Source organism: Elephas maximus, chromosome 2 (assembly GCF_024166365.1).
Source record: "Elephas maximus indicus isolate mEleMax1 chromosome 2, mEleMax1 primary haplotype, whole genome shotgun sequence".
Taxonomy (NCBI): domain Eukaryota; kingdom Metazoa; phylum Chordata; class Mammalia; order Proboscidea; family Elephantidae; genus Elephas; species Elephas maximus.
The window spans coordinates 159,605,539-159,622,985 of NC_064820.1; the positions used below are offsets into that span (position 1 = coordinate 159,605,539).

General features: G+C 39.6%; 1 protein-coding gene across 1 annotated transcript in view; it reads right to left on the bottom strand.

Moving 5' to 3' along the window:
* Nucleotides 1-12,504: 12,504 nt before the first annotated feature.
* The window catches only part of PRELID2 (PRELI domain containing 2), a 197,627-nt gene continuing 192,684 nt past the window's right edge, over nucleotides 12,505-17,447 (bottom strand). Inside the window, exon 7 of the mRNA XM_049873978.1 lies at nucleotides 12,505-12,587. The gene's annotated coding sequence lies outside the window, so the exon portion shown is untranslated. The remainder of the gene's footprint in view (nucleotides 12,588-17,447) is intronic.

The following is a 17,447-nucleotide window of genomic DNA, read 5'->3' on the forward strand; positions in this document are numbered from 1 at the left end:
GGCGTAGGACTGGACAGTGTTTCATTCTGTTGAGCAGGTCACCATGAGATGAAACCAACTCAACAGCACCTAAGAACACAACAATGACAGCACTGAAAACAGAAATTGACAGTTCCAAAATAATAGTAGGAGACTTCAACACACCACTCAGTAAAGGACAAAACATCGAGAAAGGAACTCAACAAAGATACAGAAGAGCTAAAGAGCACAATCAGCCAACTTGATCTCATAGACATATATAGAACACTCCATCCAACAGCAGCAAAGTACACATTCTTTTCAAACGTGCATGGAACATTCTCCAGAATAGAAGACATCTTAGACCACGAACAACCCTCAACAAAATCTAAAACACTGAGAGAATACAAAGTATCTTCTCTGACCACAATGCCATCAAAGTAGAAATTAACAGGAAGAGTAAGGAAAACAAATCAATTACATGGAAATTGAATAACACCCTGCTTAAAAACTACTGGGTAATAGAAGAAATCAAAGATGGAATCAAAAAATTCCTAGAATCAAACAAGAATGAAAACACATCATACCAAAACCTTTGGGTCACAGCAAAGGCAGTCCTCAGAGGTTAATTTATAGCAATAGATGCATACACAACTTGAACAAATAGAAAGAGACGGCAAAAGAAGCCCACAGCCACCAGAAGAAAGGAAATAATAAAGATCAGAGCAGGAATAAGTGAAATAGAGAAAAAAACAATAGAATCAACAAAACCAAAAGTTGGTTCTTTGAAAGGATCAACAAAATCAACAAACCACTGGCCACAACTGACAAATGAAAAATAATAGGAGAGGATGCAAATAACCCAAATAAACATGAAATGGAGGACATTACAATAGACCCAACTGAAATAAAAAGGACCATAACAGAGTATTTTGAAAAACTATACTCCAACAAATTTGAAAACCAAGAAGAAATGGACAAATTTCTAAGAAACACAGGGCCTACCCAAACTAACACAAAAGGATGTTGAAAATCTGAACAGACCCACAACAAGAGAAGAGATTGATAAGGTAATTTAAAAACTCCCAACAACAAAAAAAAAAGCCCTGGCCAGATGGCTTTACTGGAGAATTCTACCAAAAACATTCAGAGAAGAGCTTACACCAGTGCTGCTCAAACTATTTCAGAACATTAAAAAGGAAGTGATACTTCCGAATTCATTCTATAAAGCCAGCATAACCCTGATACTAAAACCAGGCAAAGACACCACAAAAAAAAGAAAATTACAGACCAATATGTCTCACGAATATAGATGCAAACATTCTCACCAAAATTCTAACCAATAGAATTCAGCATCATATCAAAAAAATAATACACCATGACCAAGTAGGATTCATACCAAGTATGCAAGAGTGGTTCAACATTAGAAAATCAATCAATGCAATCCACCACATAAATAAAAGGAAAGAAAAGAATCACATGATCATCTCAACCGACACAGAAAAGGCATTTGACAAAGTCCAACATCCACTCCTGATAGAAACTCTCAATAAAATAGATATAGAAGGGAAATTTCTCAACATAATAAAGGGCATCTATGCAAAACCAATGGCCAACATTGTTCTCAATGGAAAGAGGCTGAAAACATTCCCTTGAAAACAGGAACAAGGATACCCTTTATCACCACTCTTATTTATCATTGTGTTGAAAATCTAAGCTAGGGCAATAAGACAAGAAACAGAAGTAAAGGGCATCCAAATTGGTAATGAAGAAGTTAAACTGTCCCTATTTGCAGATGATATGATACTACACTTAGGAATCCAAAAGACTCCACGAGAACACCGCTGGAACTAATAGAAAGATTCAGCAGAGTTGCAGGATACAAGATAAACATACAAAAATCAGTTGGATTCCTATACACCAATAAAGAGAATGATGAAAAAGAAGTAAAGAAAACAATACCATTTATAATAGCTTCTAAAAAAATTAATACTTGGGAATAAATCTAACCAGGTATGTAAAAGACCATACAAAGAAAACTACAAAACACTACTGCAAGAAACCAAAAGAGATCTACATAAATGGTAAAACATACCATGCTCATGGATAGGTAGACTCAACATGGTGAAAATGACAATTCTACCCAAAGTAATTTACAAATACAATGCAATACCATTCCAAATACCAAGAACATTCTTTAAAGAGATGGAAAAACTTATCATTAACTTTACATGGAAAGGGACGAAGCCCCAGGCAAGCAAAGCACTATTAAAGAAAAAGAATAAAGTAGGAGGACTCGCACTGCCTGACCTCAGAACCTACTATACAGCAACAGTAGTCAAAACAGCCAGTTAGTGGTACGACGACAGATATGTTGACCAATGGAACAAAATTGAGAGCCCGGATGACTTATGCTCATCAAAAGACTTTACCAAAAGAGCAAGAAGAGAACCTATAGTCTGGGGAAAAAAAAAATTGGCTATTGCAAATCAGAAAAAGTTCTAATCTCTAAAATCTACAAGGAAATCCAACATCTCTACAACATAAACACAAATAATCCAATTAAAAAATGAGCAAAGGAAATAAAAGGACACTTCACCAAAGAAGATATTCAAGTGGCCAACAGGCACATGAGGAAATGCTCAAAATCTCTGGCCATCAGAGAAATGCAAGTCAAAACCACAATTAGATACCTTCTCATCTCGGCATTACCGGCATGAATCAATAAAACAGAAAATAACAAATGTTGGAGAGGATGTGGGGAGATCAGCACTGCTGGCAGGAATGCAAAATGATACAACCTTTTTGGAAAACGATATGGTGGTTCCTTAGAAAGCTAGAAATAGAAATACCATTTGATCCAGCAATCCTACTCCTAGGAATATATCCTAGAGAAATAAGAGTCATCACATGAATAGATATATGTACACCCATGTTTACTGCAGCATTGTTCACGATAGCAAAAAGATGGAGACAACCTAGATGCCCATCAACAGATGAACGGATAAACAAACTGCGGTAGGAGGCGGAGCCAAGTTAGCGGAATAGACAGACATTTCCAGCGAGCCCTCTTTACAACAAAGACCAAAAAAAAACAAGTGAAACGGGTATATTTGTGACAAGCTGGGAGACTTGAGCATCTAAGGCAAACTTAGACAATGAACTGAGGGGCAGGGGGAAGAAGAGACCATTCAGAAGTGGAGAGGAGCTACCAGACCTGAATCGCGGGGAGCCCTCAGGCACCATTCCTGGAGCTGCAGCTGCGGCAGCGGCAGTGCTGGGCTGGTACTAGTGTTCAGCTGCAGTTTCCTCAGGGAGAAGCAGCCAGCCACACCGCCTACTCACACCTCCAGAACCTGAGGAGAACAGCACTCTCAGCAAAAGCTAAGTACTTGCATATATTTTACTGCGCTCCCACCCCCACCCCCAAGCCAGCCTCAGCAGATGAATCCTTGGGCCTGAGATAGACCCTGGTGAGCACCTACAGCCATCCTCCCAGCCTTGGGGAAGGAAAAAATTTGCAATAGGGGGGAAAAGATAATTTGCTAGCTCCATTATCCAGGGGAGCTCAAGACACAAGCGGCTCCTGTCCAGGCATAAACCATCCATGGACCATGAGCACCTTTCCCTTCTGCATGGACCTGTGTGGGCCTATTTCGGGAGAATAGGCACTTGTTGGCTAACTCCAACAGTTTCAGCTGTGTGCTGGAGAGGTGGGTGCTTGACGTTTGACATTGCTTTGCCTATTAAACAAGGTCCTTACCTACCCACATCAGGGACCTAAGGACTGGTAGCTCCACTCAGGTCACACAGCCACCCACGACAGGGGTCCAAAGACAGCTGGTACCTCCCAGTCCTTACAACCAAAAACTTTGGGTGCCCACGGTCCCTCTCCAGAACCCACCCACCAGCATGCTCTAGGGAACAGAGATGTGTTTTCCTCAGAAACACTTGGGGGTCAGTTCTCAGCCCCCTGCCTTGTTCAGAGCGTGACCCCCTGCTGCAATCAGATACCGGTATATACACCAATCACCCCTGCACCTCTAAGACTGTAGGACAGAGCCCGTACCACACACTAGATGATCACCTACCTGGAAACCTGAGCTGAACTCATACAAGAAAACTGAATGGACTCCTAGACTGATATACTTGATAACAGCTCTAGCCAGCTGAGGACAGGATACCAGAGCTCCAAAGATGAAAATAATCAAGCTAGCTCACTTAAGCAACCCACAGGGGTATACGAAACAAAACAAAGCAAGCAGCTATGGCACAGTAAGCAAGCATAAACTAATACAACAACTTATAGAAGGCTCGGAGACAACAGTCAATATCAAGTCACATAAAGAAACAGAAAATGATCACCTCTACAGGCTCTCAAAACAATGAATCCAGGGATCTTCTAGATGAAAGTGCATTCCTGGAATTACCAGAGGCAGAATACCAAAGTTTAATATACAGAACCCTTCAAGACATCAGGAAGGAAATGAGGCAATACGCAGAACAAGCCAAGGAACACACAGATAAAGCAACTGAAGAAATTAGAAAGACTATTCAGGAACATAATACAAAGTTTAATAAGCTGGAAAAATCCATAGACAGGCAGCAATCGGAAATTCAGAAGATTAACAATAAAATTACAGAATTAGACAACTCAATAGAAAGTCAGAGGAAAAGAATTGAGCAAGTAGAAGCTAGAATTTCAGAACTTGAAGATAAATCACTTGGAACTAGTATATTTGAAGAAAAATCAGATAAAAGAATTTTTAAAAAATGAAGAAACCTTAAGAATCATGTGGGACTCTATCAAGAGAAATAACCTACCAGTGATTGGAGTACCTGAGCAGGGAGAGATAACAGAAAATACAGAGAAAATTGTTGAAGATTTGTTGGCAGAAAACTTCCCTGATATCGTGAAAGATGAGAAGATACCTATCCAAGATGCTCATTGAACCCCACATAAGGTAGATGTTAAAAGAAAGTCACCAGGACATATTATAATCAAACTTGCCCAAACCAAAGATAAAGAGAGAATTATAAGGGCAGAGAGGGATAAATGAAAAGTCACCTACAAAGGAAAGCCACTAAGAATAAGCTCAGACTACTCAGCAGAAACCATGCAGGCAAGAAGGCAATGGGATGACATATGTTTAAAAAACTGAAGGAAAAAAATTACCTGCCAAGAATCATATATCCAGCAAAACTGTCTCTTAAATATGAAGGTGAAATTAAGACTTTTCCAGATAAACACAAGTTGTGCAAATTCATAAAACCCAAACCAAAACTACAAGAAATATTAAAGGGAGTTCTTTGGTTAGAAAATCAATAATATCAGGTATCAACCCAAGACTAGAACACCGGGCAGAGCAACGAGAAGTCAACCCAGACAGGGAAATCCAAAAAAACAAAGCAAGATTATTAAAGAAAAAAAAAAAGCCCAAAACAGGGTAACAATGATGTTACTATATAAAAGAAGACAATATTAAAATAATAAAGAGGGACTAAGAAATGTAATCATACACCTTCCATATGGAGAGGAAGAGTCAGCAATATAAAGAAATAAAACTTAGTTTTAAATTTAGAAAAATAGGAGTAAACAATAAGGTAACCACAAAGGAGGCAAACTATCCTACTCATCAAAATAAAATACAAGGGAAAAATACAGACTCAGCAGAAACAAAGTCAACAACAACAAATATGAGGAAAGGACAATATATACAGAAAATCTACTCAGCACATAAAATCTAGTGGGAAAAAGAAACTGTCAACAACACACACAAAAAGACATCAAAATGATAGCACTAAATTCATACCTATCCATAATTACCCTGAATGTAAATGGACTAAATGCACCAATAAAGAGACAGAGAGTGACAGAATGGATTAAAAAACAAGATCCGTCTATATGCTGCCTACAAGAGACACACCTTAGACTTACAGACACAAACAAACAAAAACTCAAAGGATGGAAAAATATATCAAGTAAACAACAATCAGAAAAGAGCAGGAGTGGCAATATTAATTTCTGACAAAATACACTTTTAAGTTAAATCCATTATAAAGAATAAAGAAGAACACTATATAAGGATTAAAGTGACGATACACCAAGAAGATAAACCATATTAAATATTTATGCACCCAATGACAGGGCTGCAAGGTACATAAACTCTATCAGCATTGAAAAGTGAGATAGACAGCTCCACAATAATAGTAGGAGACTTCAACACACCACTTTCAGTAAGGACAGGACATCCAGAAAGAAGCTCAATAAAGACATGGAAGATCTAAATGCCACAATCAACCAACTTGACCCCGCAGACATATACAGAACACTCCACCCAACAGCAACCAACTATACTTTCTTTTCTAGTGCACATGGAACATTCTCTAGAATACACCACATATTAGGTCATAAAGCAAGCCTTAGCAGAATCCAAAACGTTGAGATATTACAAAGCATCTTCTCTGACCATAAGGCCATAAAAGTGGAAATCAATAACAGGAAAAGCAGGGAAAAGAAATCAAACACTTGGAAACTGAACAATACCCTGCTCAAAAAAGACTGGATTATAGAAGACATTAAGGATGGAAGAAAGAAATTTATAGAATCCAATGAGAATGAAAACACTTCCTATCAGAACCTTTGGGACACAGCAAAAGTGTTGCTCAGAGGCCAATTTATATCAATAAATGCACACATCCAAAAAGAAGAAAGAGCCAAAATCAAAGAATTATCCCTACAACTTGAACAAATAGAAAGAGAGCAACAAAGGAAACCCACAGGTACCAGAAGAAAACAAATAATAAAACTTAGAGCTGAACTAAATGAAACAGAAAACAGAAAAACAATTGAAAGAATTAACAAGACCAAAAGCTGGTTTTTTGAAAAAATCAACAAAATTGATAAACCACTGGCTACACTGACAAAAGAAAAACAGGAAAGGAAGCAAACAACCCGAATAAGAAATGAGAGGGGTGGTATTACAACAGACCCAACTGAAATTAAAAGAATCATAACAGATTACCATGAAAAAATATACTCAAATGAATTTGAAAACCTAGAGAAATGGATGAATTCCTAGAAACACACTACCTACCTAAACTAACACAAACAGAGGTAGAAAAACTGAATAGACCCATAACAAAAGAAGATGTTGAAAAGGTAATCAAAAAACACACAACAAAAAAAAATCCCTGGCCCAGATGACTTCACTGCAGAGATCTACCAAACTTTCAAAGAAGAGTTAACACCACTATTACTAAAGGTATTTCAGAGCATAGAAAAGGACAGAATAGTACCAAACTCATTCTGTGAAGCCACCCATATCCCTGATACCAAAACCAGGTAAAGACACCACAAGAAAAGAAAATTATAGACCTATATCCCTCATGAGGGTAGATGCAAAAATCCTCAACAAAATTCTAGCCAATAGAATTCAATAACATATCAAAAAAATAATTCACCATGACCAAGTGGGATTCATACCAGGTATGCAGGGATGGTTCAACATTAGAAAAACAATTAATGTGATCCACCGCATAAATAAAACAAAGGACAAAAATCACATGATTTTATCAACTGATGCAGAAAAGGCATTTGACAAAGTTCAACACTCGTTCATGATAAAAACTCTCAGCAAAATACCAATAGAAGGAAAATTCCTCAACATAATGAAGGGCATTTATACAAAGCCAACAGCCAACATCACCTAAATGGAGAGAACCTGAAAGCATTCTTGCTGAGATCGGGCACCAGACAAGGATGCCCTCTATCACCACTCTTATTCAACATTGTCCTGGAAGTCCTAGCCAGAGCAATTAGGCTAGATAAAAAAAAAAATTAAGGGCATCCAGATTGGCAAGGAAGAAGTAAAAGTATCTCCATTTGCAGATGACATGATCTTATACACAGAAAACCCTAAGGAATCCTCCAGAAAACTACTGAAACTAATAGAAGAGTTCAGCAGAGTATCGGGATTCAAGATAAACATACAAAAATCACTTGGATTCCTCTACACCAACAAAAAGAACATTGAAGAGGAAATCACCAAATCAATGCCATTTATAGTAGCCCCCAAGAAGATAAAATACTTAGGAATAAATCTTACCAGAGATATAAAAGACTTATACAAAGAAAACTACAGTACACTTCTGCAAGAAACCAAAAGAGACTTACATAAGTGGAAGAACATACCTTGCTCATGGATTGGAAGACCTAACATTATAAAAATGTCTACTCTACAAAAAGCGATCTATACATTTAATGCAATTCCAATCCAAATCCCAAGGACATTCTTTAATGAGATGGAGAAACAAATCACTAACTTCATATGGAAGGGAAAGAGGCCCCAGATAAATAAGGCATTACTGAAAAAGAAGAATAAAGTGGGAGGCCTTACTTTACCTGATTTTAGAACCTATTATACCACCACAGTCGTCAAAACAGCCTGCTACTGGTACAACAACAGACACATGGACCAGTGGAACAGAATTGAGAATCCAGACACAAATCCATCCACATACGAGCAGTTGATACTTGACAAAGGCCCCAAAACAGTTAAATGGGGAAAAGACAGCCTTTTTAACAAATGGTGCTGGCATAACCGGATATCCATCTGCAAAAAAGTGAAGCAAGACCCATACCTCACTCCATGCACAAAAACTAACTCAAAATGGATCAAAGATGTAAATATAAAATCTAAAACGATAAAGATCATGGAAGAAAAAATAGGGACAACGTTAGGAGCCCCAATACATGGCAAAAACAGTATACAAAACATTATAACAAATGTAGAAGAAAAACTAGATAACTGGGAGTTCCTAAAAATCAAACACCTATGCTCATCCAAAGACTTCACCAAAAGAGTAAAAAGACTACCTACAGACTAGGAACAAGGTTTTTAGTTATGACATTTCTGATCAGCGCCTGATCTCTAAAATCTACATGATTCTGCAAAAACTCAACTGCAAAAAGAGAAATAACGCAACTAAATGGCAAAAGATATGAATAGGCACTTCACTAAAGAAGGCAGTCAGGTAGCTAACAAATATATGAGGAAATGTTCACGATCATTAGCCGTTAGAGAAATGCAGATCAAAACTACAATGAGATTTCATCTCACTCCAACAAGGCTGGCATTAATCCAAAAAACACAAAATAAATGTTGGAGAGGGTGTGGAGAGATTGGAACACTTATACACTGCTGGTGGGAATGTAAAATGGTACAACCACTTTGGAAATCGATTTGGCGCTTCCTTAAAAAGCTAGAAATAGAACTACCATACAAGCCAGCAATCCCACTCCTTGGAATATATCCTAGAGAAATAAGAGCCTTTATACAAACAGATATATGCACACCCGTGTTTATTGCAGCACTGTTTACAATAGCAAAAAGATGGAAGCAACCAAAGGATGAATGGATAAATAAACTGCCCATCAAAGGATGAATGGATAAATAAATTATGGTATATTCACACAATGGAATACTACACATCGATAAGAACAGTGATGAATCTGTGAAGCATTTCATAACATGAAGGAACCTGGAAGGCATTATACTGAGCGAAATTAGTTGCAAAAGGACAAATGTTGTATAAGGCCACTATTATAAGAACTTGAGAAATAGTTTAAACTGAGAAGGAAATATTCTTTTGTGGTTACAAGGGGGCGGGGAGGGAGAGTGGGAGAGGGGCATTCACTAATTAGATAGCAGATAAGAACTACTTTAGGTGAAGGGAAAGACAGCACACAATACAGGGGAGGTCAGCACAATTGGACTAAACCAAAGCAAAGAAGTTTCCTGAATAAACTGAATGCTTCGAAGGCCAGCATAGCAGGGGCAGGGGTCTGGGGAACACGGTTTCTGGGGACATCTAAGTCAATTGGCATAATAAAATCTGTTAAGAAAACATTTTGCATCCCACTTTGAAGAGCGGCGTCTGGGGTCTTAAACGCTAGCAAGCAGCCATCTAACATGCATCAATTGGTCCCAGCCCACCTGGATCAAAGGAGAATGAAGAACACCAAGGACACAAGGCGATTACGAGCCCAAGAGACAGAAAGGGCCACATGAACCAGAGACTACATCATCCTGAGACCAGAAGAACTAGATGGGGCTCAGTTACAACCAATGACTGCTCTAACAGGAAACACAACAGAGAACCCCTGAGGGATCAGGAGAGCAGTAGGATGCAGACCCCAAATGCTCATAAGACCAGACTTAATGGTCTGACTGAAACTAGAAGGACCCTGGTGGTCATGGCCCCCAGACCTTCTGTTGGCCCAGGACAGGAACCATTCCCAAAGCCAACTCTTCAGACGTGGATTGGACTGGACAATGGGTTGGAGAGGGATGATGGTGAGGAATGAGCTTCTTGGATCAGGTGGACACTTTAGACTGTGTTGGCATCTCCTGCCTGGAGGGGAGATGAGAGGGTGGAGGGGGTTAGAAGCTGGCGAAATGGACACAAAAGTAGAGAGTGGAAGGAGAGAGTGGGCTGTCTCATTAGGGGGAGAGTATTTGGGAGTGTGTAGCATGGTGTATATGGGTTTTTGTGTGAGAGACTGACTTGATTTGTAAACTTTCACTTAAAGCACAGTAAAAATTATTTTAAAAACTGTGGTATGTACACACAATGGAGTATTGCACAGCACTAAAGAACAACAATGAATCTGTGAAGCATCTCATAATATGGATGCATCTGGAGGACATTATGCTAAGTGAAATAAGTCAGTTACAAAAGGACAAATATTGTATGAGACCACTACCCTAAATCTCATGAAATGGTTTACATACAAAAAAAAAAAAATTTTGACAGTTATGAGGGAGGGGAGGGGTGGGGATGGAAAAACACTTAATAGACAATAGATAAGAGGTAACTCTGGTGAAGGGTAAGAGTACACAATACTGGCGAAGCCAGGACAACCTGTGCAAGGCATGCCCATGGTAGCTCCATAGACATATCCAAACTCCCTGAGGGACTGAATTGCTGGGCTGAGGGCTGTGGGGGTCATGGTCGCAGGGAACATCTAGCTCAGTTGGCATACAGAGTTTATAAAGGATATGTTCTACATTCTACCTTGGTGAGTAGTGTCTGGGTTCTTAAAAGCCTGTGACTGGTCATCTGAGATACTTTGGGAGCAAGGAAGAAGGAAGAACACTAAAGACATAAGGGGAAGATAGTCCAAAGGACTAATGGACCACATCTACCACAGCCTCCACCAGACTGAGTCCAGTATTACTAGATGCTGCCCAGCTAACACCACTGACTGCTCTGACAGGGATCACAATACAGGGTCTCGGACAGAGCTGGAGAAAAATGTAGAACAAAACTCTAACTCAAAAAGAAAGACAAGACTTGCTGGCCTGACAGAGACTGGAGAAACCCCGAGAGTATGGCCCCTGGACACCCTTTCAGCTCAGTAATGAAGCCACTCCTGAGGTTCACCCTGCAGTCAAAAGTTGAACAGACTCATCGAAAAAAATAAGACTAAAGGGGTACACCAGCCCTAGGGCAGGGACTGGAAGGTAGGAGGGAACAGGACAGTTGGTAATAGGGAACCCAGGATTGAGAACGGAGAGTGTTGACACGTTGTGGGATTATTAGCCAATGCCATGCAACAATGTGTGTACTGTTTGTTGAGAAACTAGTTTGTTCTGTAAACCTTCATCTAAATTTCAACAACAACAACAAAAAAGATAGTTACAGATCAAAGTAAGTGCTAAGAAGAAACAGAAGAGAGTAGTGGGATAGAGTCACTGGGCGGGGTGAGAACTTTACATAGTATGTTCCAGAAAAGCCTCCATGAAGAGGTGGTATTTAAGCTGAGATTGGAAAGGTGTGAAGTCTGAGGCAGAGCCATTGGTACTTGAGGCAGAAAGAGCTCAGCTTGTTTGATGAACTGTGCCCAGAGCAGAGGAAGCTGAGGGGAGTCCGGCATGAGATGAGGCTGGAGAGTTAGCTGAGGGTCAGATTGTGCAGGGAGTGGTAGAGTTATGGCACAAACTTAGGGACCATCAAGCTTATACACACTTCAGCTTTCCCATTGGCAATAATTCGGTACTATTCTCTGGATCCCAGAGAGCATTCACCAACAGTCAGGGCGCTGGGATGGGATTGAGGTCAGCACCATTATCTCATTGTTTCCACCTGGAACTTTGCAGCTGGTTCCTCCTAGCCTCAGTTCACGTTTAGAAACTCCTCCTTCCCATTTCACCCCTTTTTAAGTTATGTGCACATTTTTCTTGCCATACTAAACTACAGTTTTTTTTTTTTTAAGATGGAGTCCACAGAAATTATCACAATGCTTTGTGCATACTAAGTGCTCAATCAATGTTAGTTAAGCTGATTTTCAAAAGCAGACAAGCGCCTAATTGGTGGAAAGTTTGCGTGTTCAAAAAAAAAAAAAAAAACTATAGGCTGGCTAGGGGCAAGAAGGAAATCACTCTGCTAGAATGGCAGGGCCTTGGCGGGAAAGGTAGCCAGGGGTGCGCCTGCCCTGCCTCCATTGTTTTTTAAATCGCTTCTTCTGTCACTTGTACTTACCCTTACCCTTGGGTTGGAGAGATACAGACTTCAGAATGTGGCCTCTGGTCTCCCAGCCTCACGTAAATGCACAATCGATTTATCTAGATGGAACAATTCAGAAAAAAAAGAAAACGTTTTTAAATTATGCTGCTCGGTGATGGTAAGAGAAATAGTTGCCAGATTTTTTGGAGACTGCTAGGCTGACGTCTCCAGGACTCTGCAAACATCTTTATCAATTACACGTACCCAGAGAACAGCAATGAGACATTTGTTAATTGGAACTCTAATGGCCAGCTTTTACCAATATCTGATTTAGTGATTCTGTCAGGAAGTGGGCTCATTTTCTTCAACAAGGGGGATTAATAAAAGACTTTTGGCTTCAGTGTATCCTGCTGCTGCACTGCAGGGAAGAAAACGTACCTTTTTCTTTTGCTTCAAGTCAAACTGTCAAGTGAATAATCACAACATTTGGATACTTCATGTGAGTCTCTACATTTGAATTAACACACACGCACACACACATGCACACACACACACACCATGTCACGTTTACCCCACATTTCCAGCACTCAGAGCATTACTTCAATCACTATTAGGAGCCCCTGGTTGCTAACCAAAAGGTTGGCAGTTTGAATCCACCAGCCACCCCTCAGAAACCCTATGGGGCAGTTCTACTCTGTCCTATAGGGTCGCTATGAGTCGGGATCCACTCAACGGCAATGGATTTTTGGTATATCAGCTTGGCAGACATGGCTTCCTGGAAAAGGTAATGTTTGATCTGAGTCCTGACTGATGAACAAGAGTTCTAAAGGTGAAAGAAAGGGTGCTGTTGTGAATAGCATCATTTCATTTAAAATTGTAACTGGATAGTTAGTAGTTTTTATTTTTCATTATATATTTAGTGTCAATGAATGAAGATAATGAAACTCAGGTTCATAGAAACTAGATCTTTTGCCTAAGGACTCACAGTTAATGCAGGGCAAGACCAGGAATCACACACTGATCTCTCTAGAGGATAATGCAGTGGTTAAAAATATGGGTTTTGAAGTAAAATGAAAATATTCTATACCCTGGAAAACAAGCCTCACCCAGGCTTTTTATGGGTTTCTTTCCTAAATCATAAAGGTGTTATACCTCCATAGCCTCTTCTAGATCCATGATCCAAGTCTTCGTAATTCAGCCTAAGGCTGGGCCACACCACCATGTCTTTCTTGCCTGTCCTGATCCTCCTATACCAACCCCGAGCCTGCCATCTTACTTCTATAGACGGAGTGCAGCTGTAAAATGGATCTGAGAAGAAAACTTAGTGTTGTATTCTACTACTGATGGGGAATCCTGGAAAAAACTAGTTCACTTGATGGCTCCAGCACTAACAGCAACATTTTCTAAACCACCGAAAGGACTCTTGAAATAAAGAATTAAGTAGATGGCAAGGCCAGCATCAGGTCAATTGGTGCCAGCGAGGCTCTGCATAATTTAGTGTTATACTGTCAACTAGGAAATATCTTTGGGTGATAACCTAAGTTTCCTTTGAACAACATGAATCTTCAGAAAAAATAGGAGCAGGAAAAGGGTAAACAATGTCAAAGATGCTGATATCAAAAATGCATGTGAAGAGTTTGAATAAAATTGTCTCAAAAAAATATAAAAGTAGAAAAAAGCAGTACTCCTAAATTAATATACTATCACCTGAAATGCATATGTATAATGAACTAATAGCTTAAATATTTTAGGTAGAGCAGTAACTGCTTTATCTGTAACCTCAGAAGTTTATATATTCAACTGGACAGGAAAAAAAAAACCTTCTTTTTAATCTTATTCTCTTTGAGAAAATGCAGGCTCACCTAACATTCAGGATTCCCTTATATCTGGGCATATGGGGTAAACTGTTGTTGTTGTTAGGTGCTGTCCACCCAGTTCTGACTCATAGCAACCCTATGCACAACAGAACGAAACACTGCCGAGTTCTGTGGCCATCTTCATGATTGTTGTTATGCCTAAGCCCATTGATGCAGCCACTGTGTCAGTCCATCTCGTTGAGGGTCTTCCTCTCCTTCGATGATCCTCCACTTTACCAAGCATGATGTCTTTCTCCAGGGACTGGTCCATCCTGATAACATGACCAAAGTGTATGAGAGGAAGTCTCACTATCCTGGCGTCTAAGAAGCATCCTGGCTGTACTTCTTTCAAAATGCTGTACTTCTTTCAAGACAGATTCGTTCATTATTTTGGTAGTCTATGGTATATTCAACATTCTTCACCAACACCATAACTCAAAGGCATCAATTCTTCTTCAGTCTTCTATATCTGTTGCCCAGCTTTCACATGCATATGAGGCAATTGAAAACACCATAGCTTGGGTCAGGTACACCTTAGTCCTTAAAGTGACATCTGTGCTTTTTAAGACTTTAAAGAGGTCTTTTGCAGCAACTTTGCCCAATGCAATGCATCATTTGATTTCTTGACTGCTGTTCCCATGGGCATTGATTATGGATCCAAGTAAAATGAAATTCTTGACAACTTGAGTGTTTTCTCCATTTATCAAGGTGTTGCTTATTGGTCCAGTCGTGAAAATTTTTGTTGTCTTTATGTTGAGGTGTAATCCGTACTGAAGGCTGTGGTCTTTGATCTTCATCAGTAAGTGCTTCAAGTCCTCTTCACTTTCAGCAAGGAAAGCTATGTCATCTGCATATTGCAGTTTGTTACTGAGTCTTCTACCAATCCTGATACCCCATTCTCCTTCATTTAATCCAATTTCACAGGTTATTTGCTCAGCATACCAATTGAATAAGTATGGTGTAAGTCTACAACCCTGACACACAACTTCCCTGATTTTAAGCCATGCAATATCCCTTTGTTCTGTTTGAATGACTGCCTCTTGCTGGTAAAAAGCAGGAGCTAACCCCAGTCCGGAAACCCTGGTGGTGTAGTGGTTAAGAGCTACAGCTGCTAACCGAAAGGTCAGCAGTTCAAAACCTCAGTCTGAAGAGCTCTAGTGGCTCAATGGTAAGTGTTCTGCTGCCTCCCAAAAGGTTGACAGTTCAAACTCACCAAATGCTCTTTCATAAATCTTTATGAAAGCAGGTTATGGCAATCTGCTTTCATAAAGATTTACAGCCTTGAAAACACTATGGTGTAGTTTTTGTTTTTTTTTTATGGTCACTATAAGTCACAAATGACTTGACAGCAATGGATTTGGTTTATTTATTTTTTTGGTTAACCTTAGTCTTATTCCATATGTTACAGAATATTTCATGAGTGCCTTCCTTATGCCAGGCATCAAGCTAGGCTCTGGAAATAGAGAAAGATATAAAACTCTCTAGAACAGTGATTTTCAACAGGTGCTTATGTAAAAGCATTTATTGTGTATTATGGGTTGAATTGTGCCTCCCAATCAAAAAAAAAGTTATGTTGAAATCCTAGCTGCTGGTGCCTGTGAACTTGACCTTGAATTGTGTCTTAGCTATCTAGTGCTGCTATAACAGAAATACCACAAGTGGATATCTTTAACAAATATGAATTTATTCTCTCACACTCTAGGAGGATAGAAGTCCAAATTTAGGGTGCTAGCTTCCAGGGAAGGTTTTCTCCCTCTGCCAGTTTTGGGGGAAGGCCCTTTTGTCATCAATCTTCCCCTGGTCTAGTAGCTTCTCAGCACAGGGACCCTGGAACCAAAGGACATGCTCTGCTCCTGACACTTCTTTCTTGGTGATAGGAGGTCCCCCATCTCTCTGCTCACTGTCTTTCCTTTTATCTCTTGTTAGATAAAAGGTGATGCAGGCCACACCCCAGGGAAATTCCTTTTACATCCAATCAGGGCTGTGACCTGAGTAAGGGTGTTGCATCCCACTCTAATCCTCTTTAACATAATCTAATCTTGCATCATTAACTACAGGCAGAGATTAAGATTTATAACACATAGGATAATCATATCAGATCACAAAATGGTAGACAATCACACAATACTAGAAATTACAGCATAACCAAGTTGAGACACATATTTGGGGGACACTATTCAATCTATGACATGTAGAAATAGGATCTTTGAAGATGTAATCAGTTAAATTAACATGAAGTCATACTGGAGCAGGGTGGGTCCAACTCCCATTTGAGTGGTATCCTTATGAAAGAGGAGGAGACACAGAGACAAACACAGGGGGAAGACAGCCATTTGAAGATGTATATACAGTCCCAGGAATACCAAGGAACACCTGGAGCTACCAGAAGCTGGAACAGACAAGGAAGGAACTTTGTTCTTTCATTTTACCTGATGAACATAGAGAAGACAGAGAGAATAGGGCCCTGCCAAAACCCTGAATTCAGACCACTGGCCTCTAGAACTGTGAGACAATAAATTTCTGTTCTTATAAGCCACTCATTTTGTGGTACTTTGTTACAACGGACTTAGAAAACTAACAACTCCATCTCATGGTGACCCCACGTGTGTACAGAAAAATAATACACTACCTTAACTCTGCCTTTAGAATATGCATACAAGGCCTGGTTTTTCTTCATGTTTAACTAAACATACCGTATCTTTTGGCAGAGTCTTTGCTCTTAGCTTTCAGACTATAAGCCATTTAGCATAAATTATTCTCAGCCAGCTATTTTATTTTCCCTTCCAAATGAAGCTATCAGATACACTATGATATGCTATGCCTTTTCTCTTTTATTTGCACCAAGTCGTACCCAATTCCCTGCTGCACTGCATGACCTATTCATCTCACTCCAGCAACCATGGCTTTAACCCTATGAAACTTCAGGTATGGAAAAGGCCATTTTCCACAATATAATTACCATCATTTGACAGCCCACTTGTGCTAGAGATGCTGGTGAAGATGCACTGCCTGGTAGTATTCAAAAAGTACTTCTTCCACTGGTCTGTCACACTGCCTGAGATTCATAATATAAACAAGATTCTATGGCCTTAAAAACAAGCAAGCCACCAAAATCAAGGCATT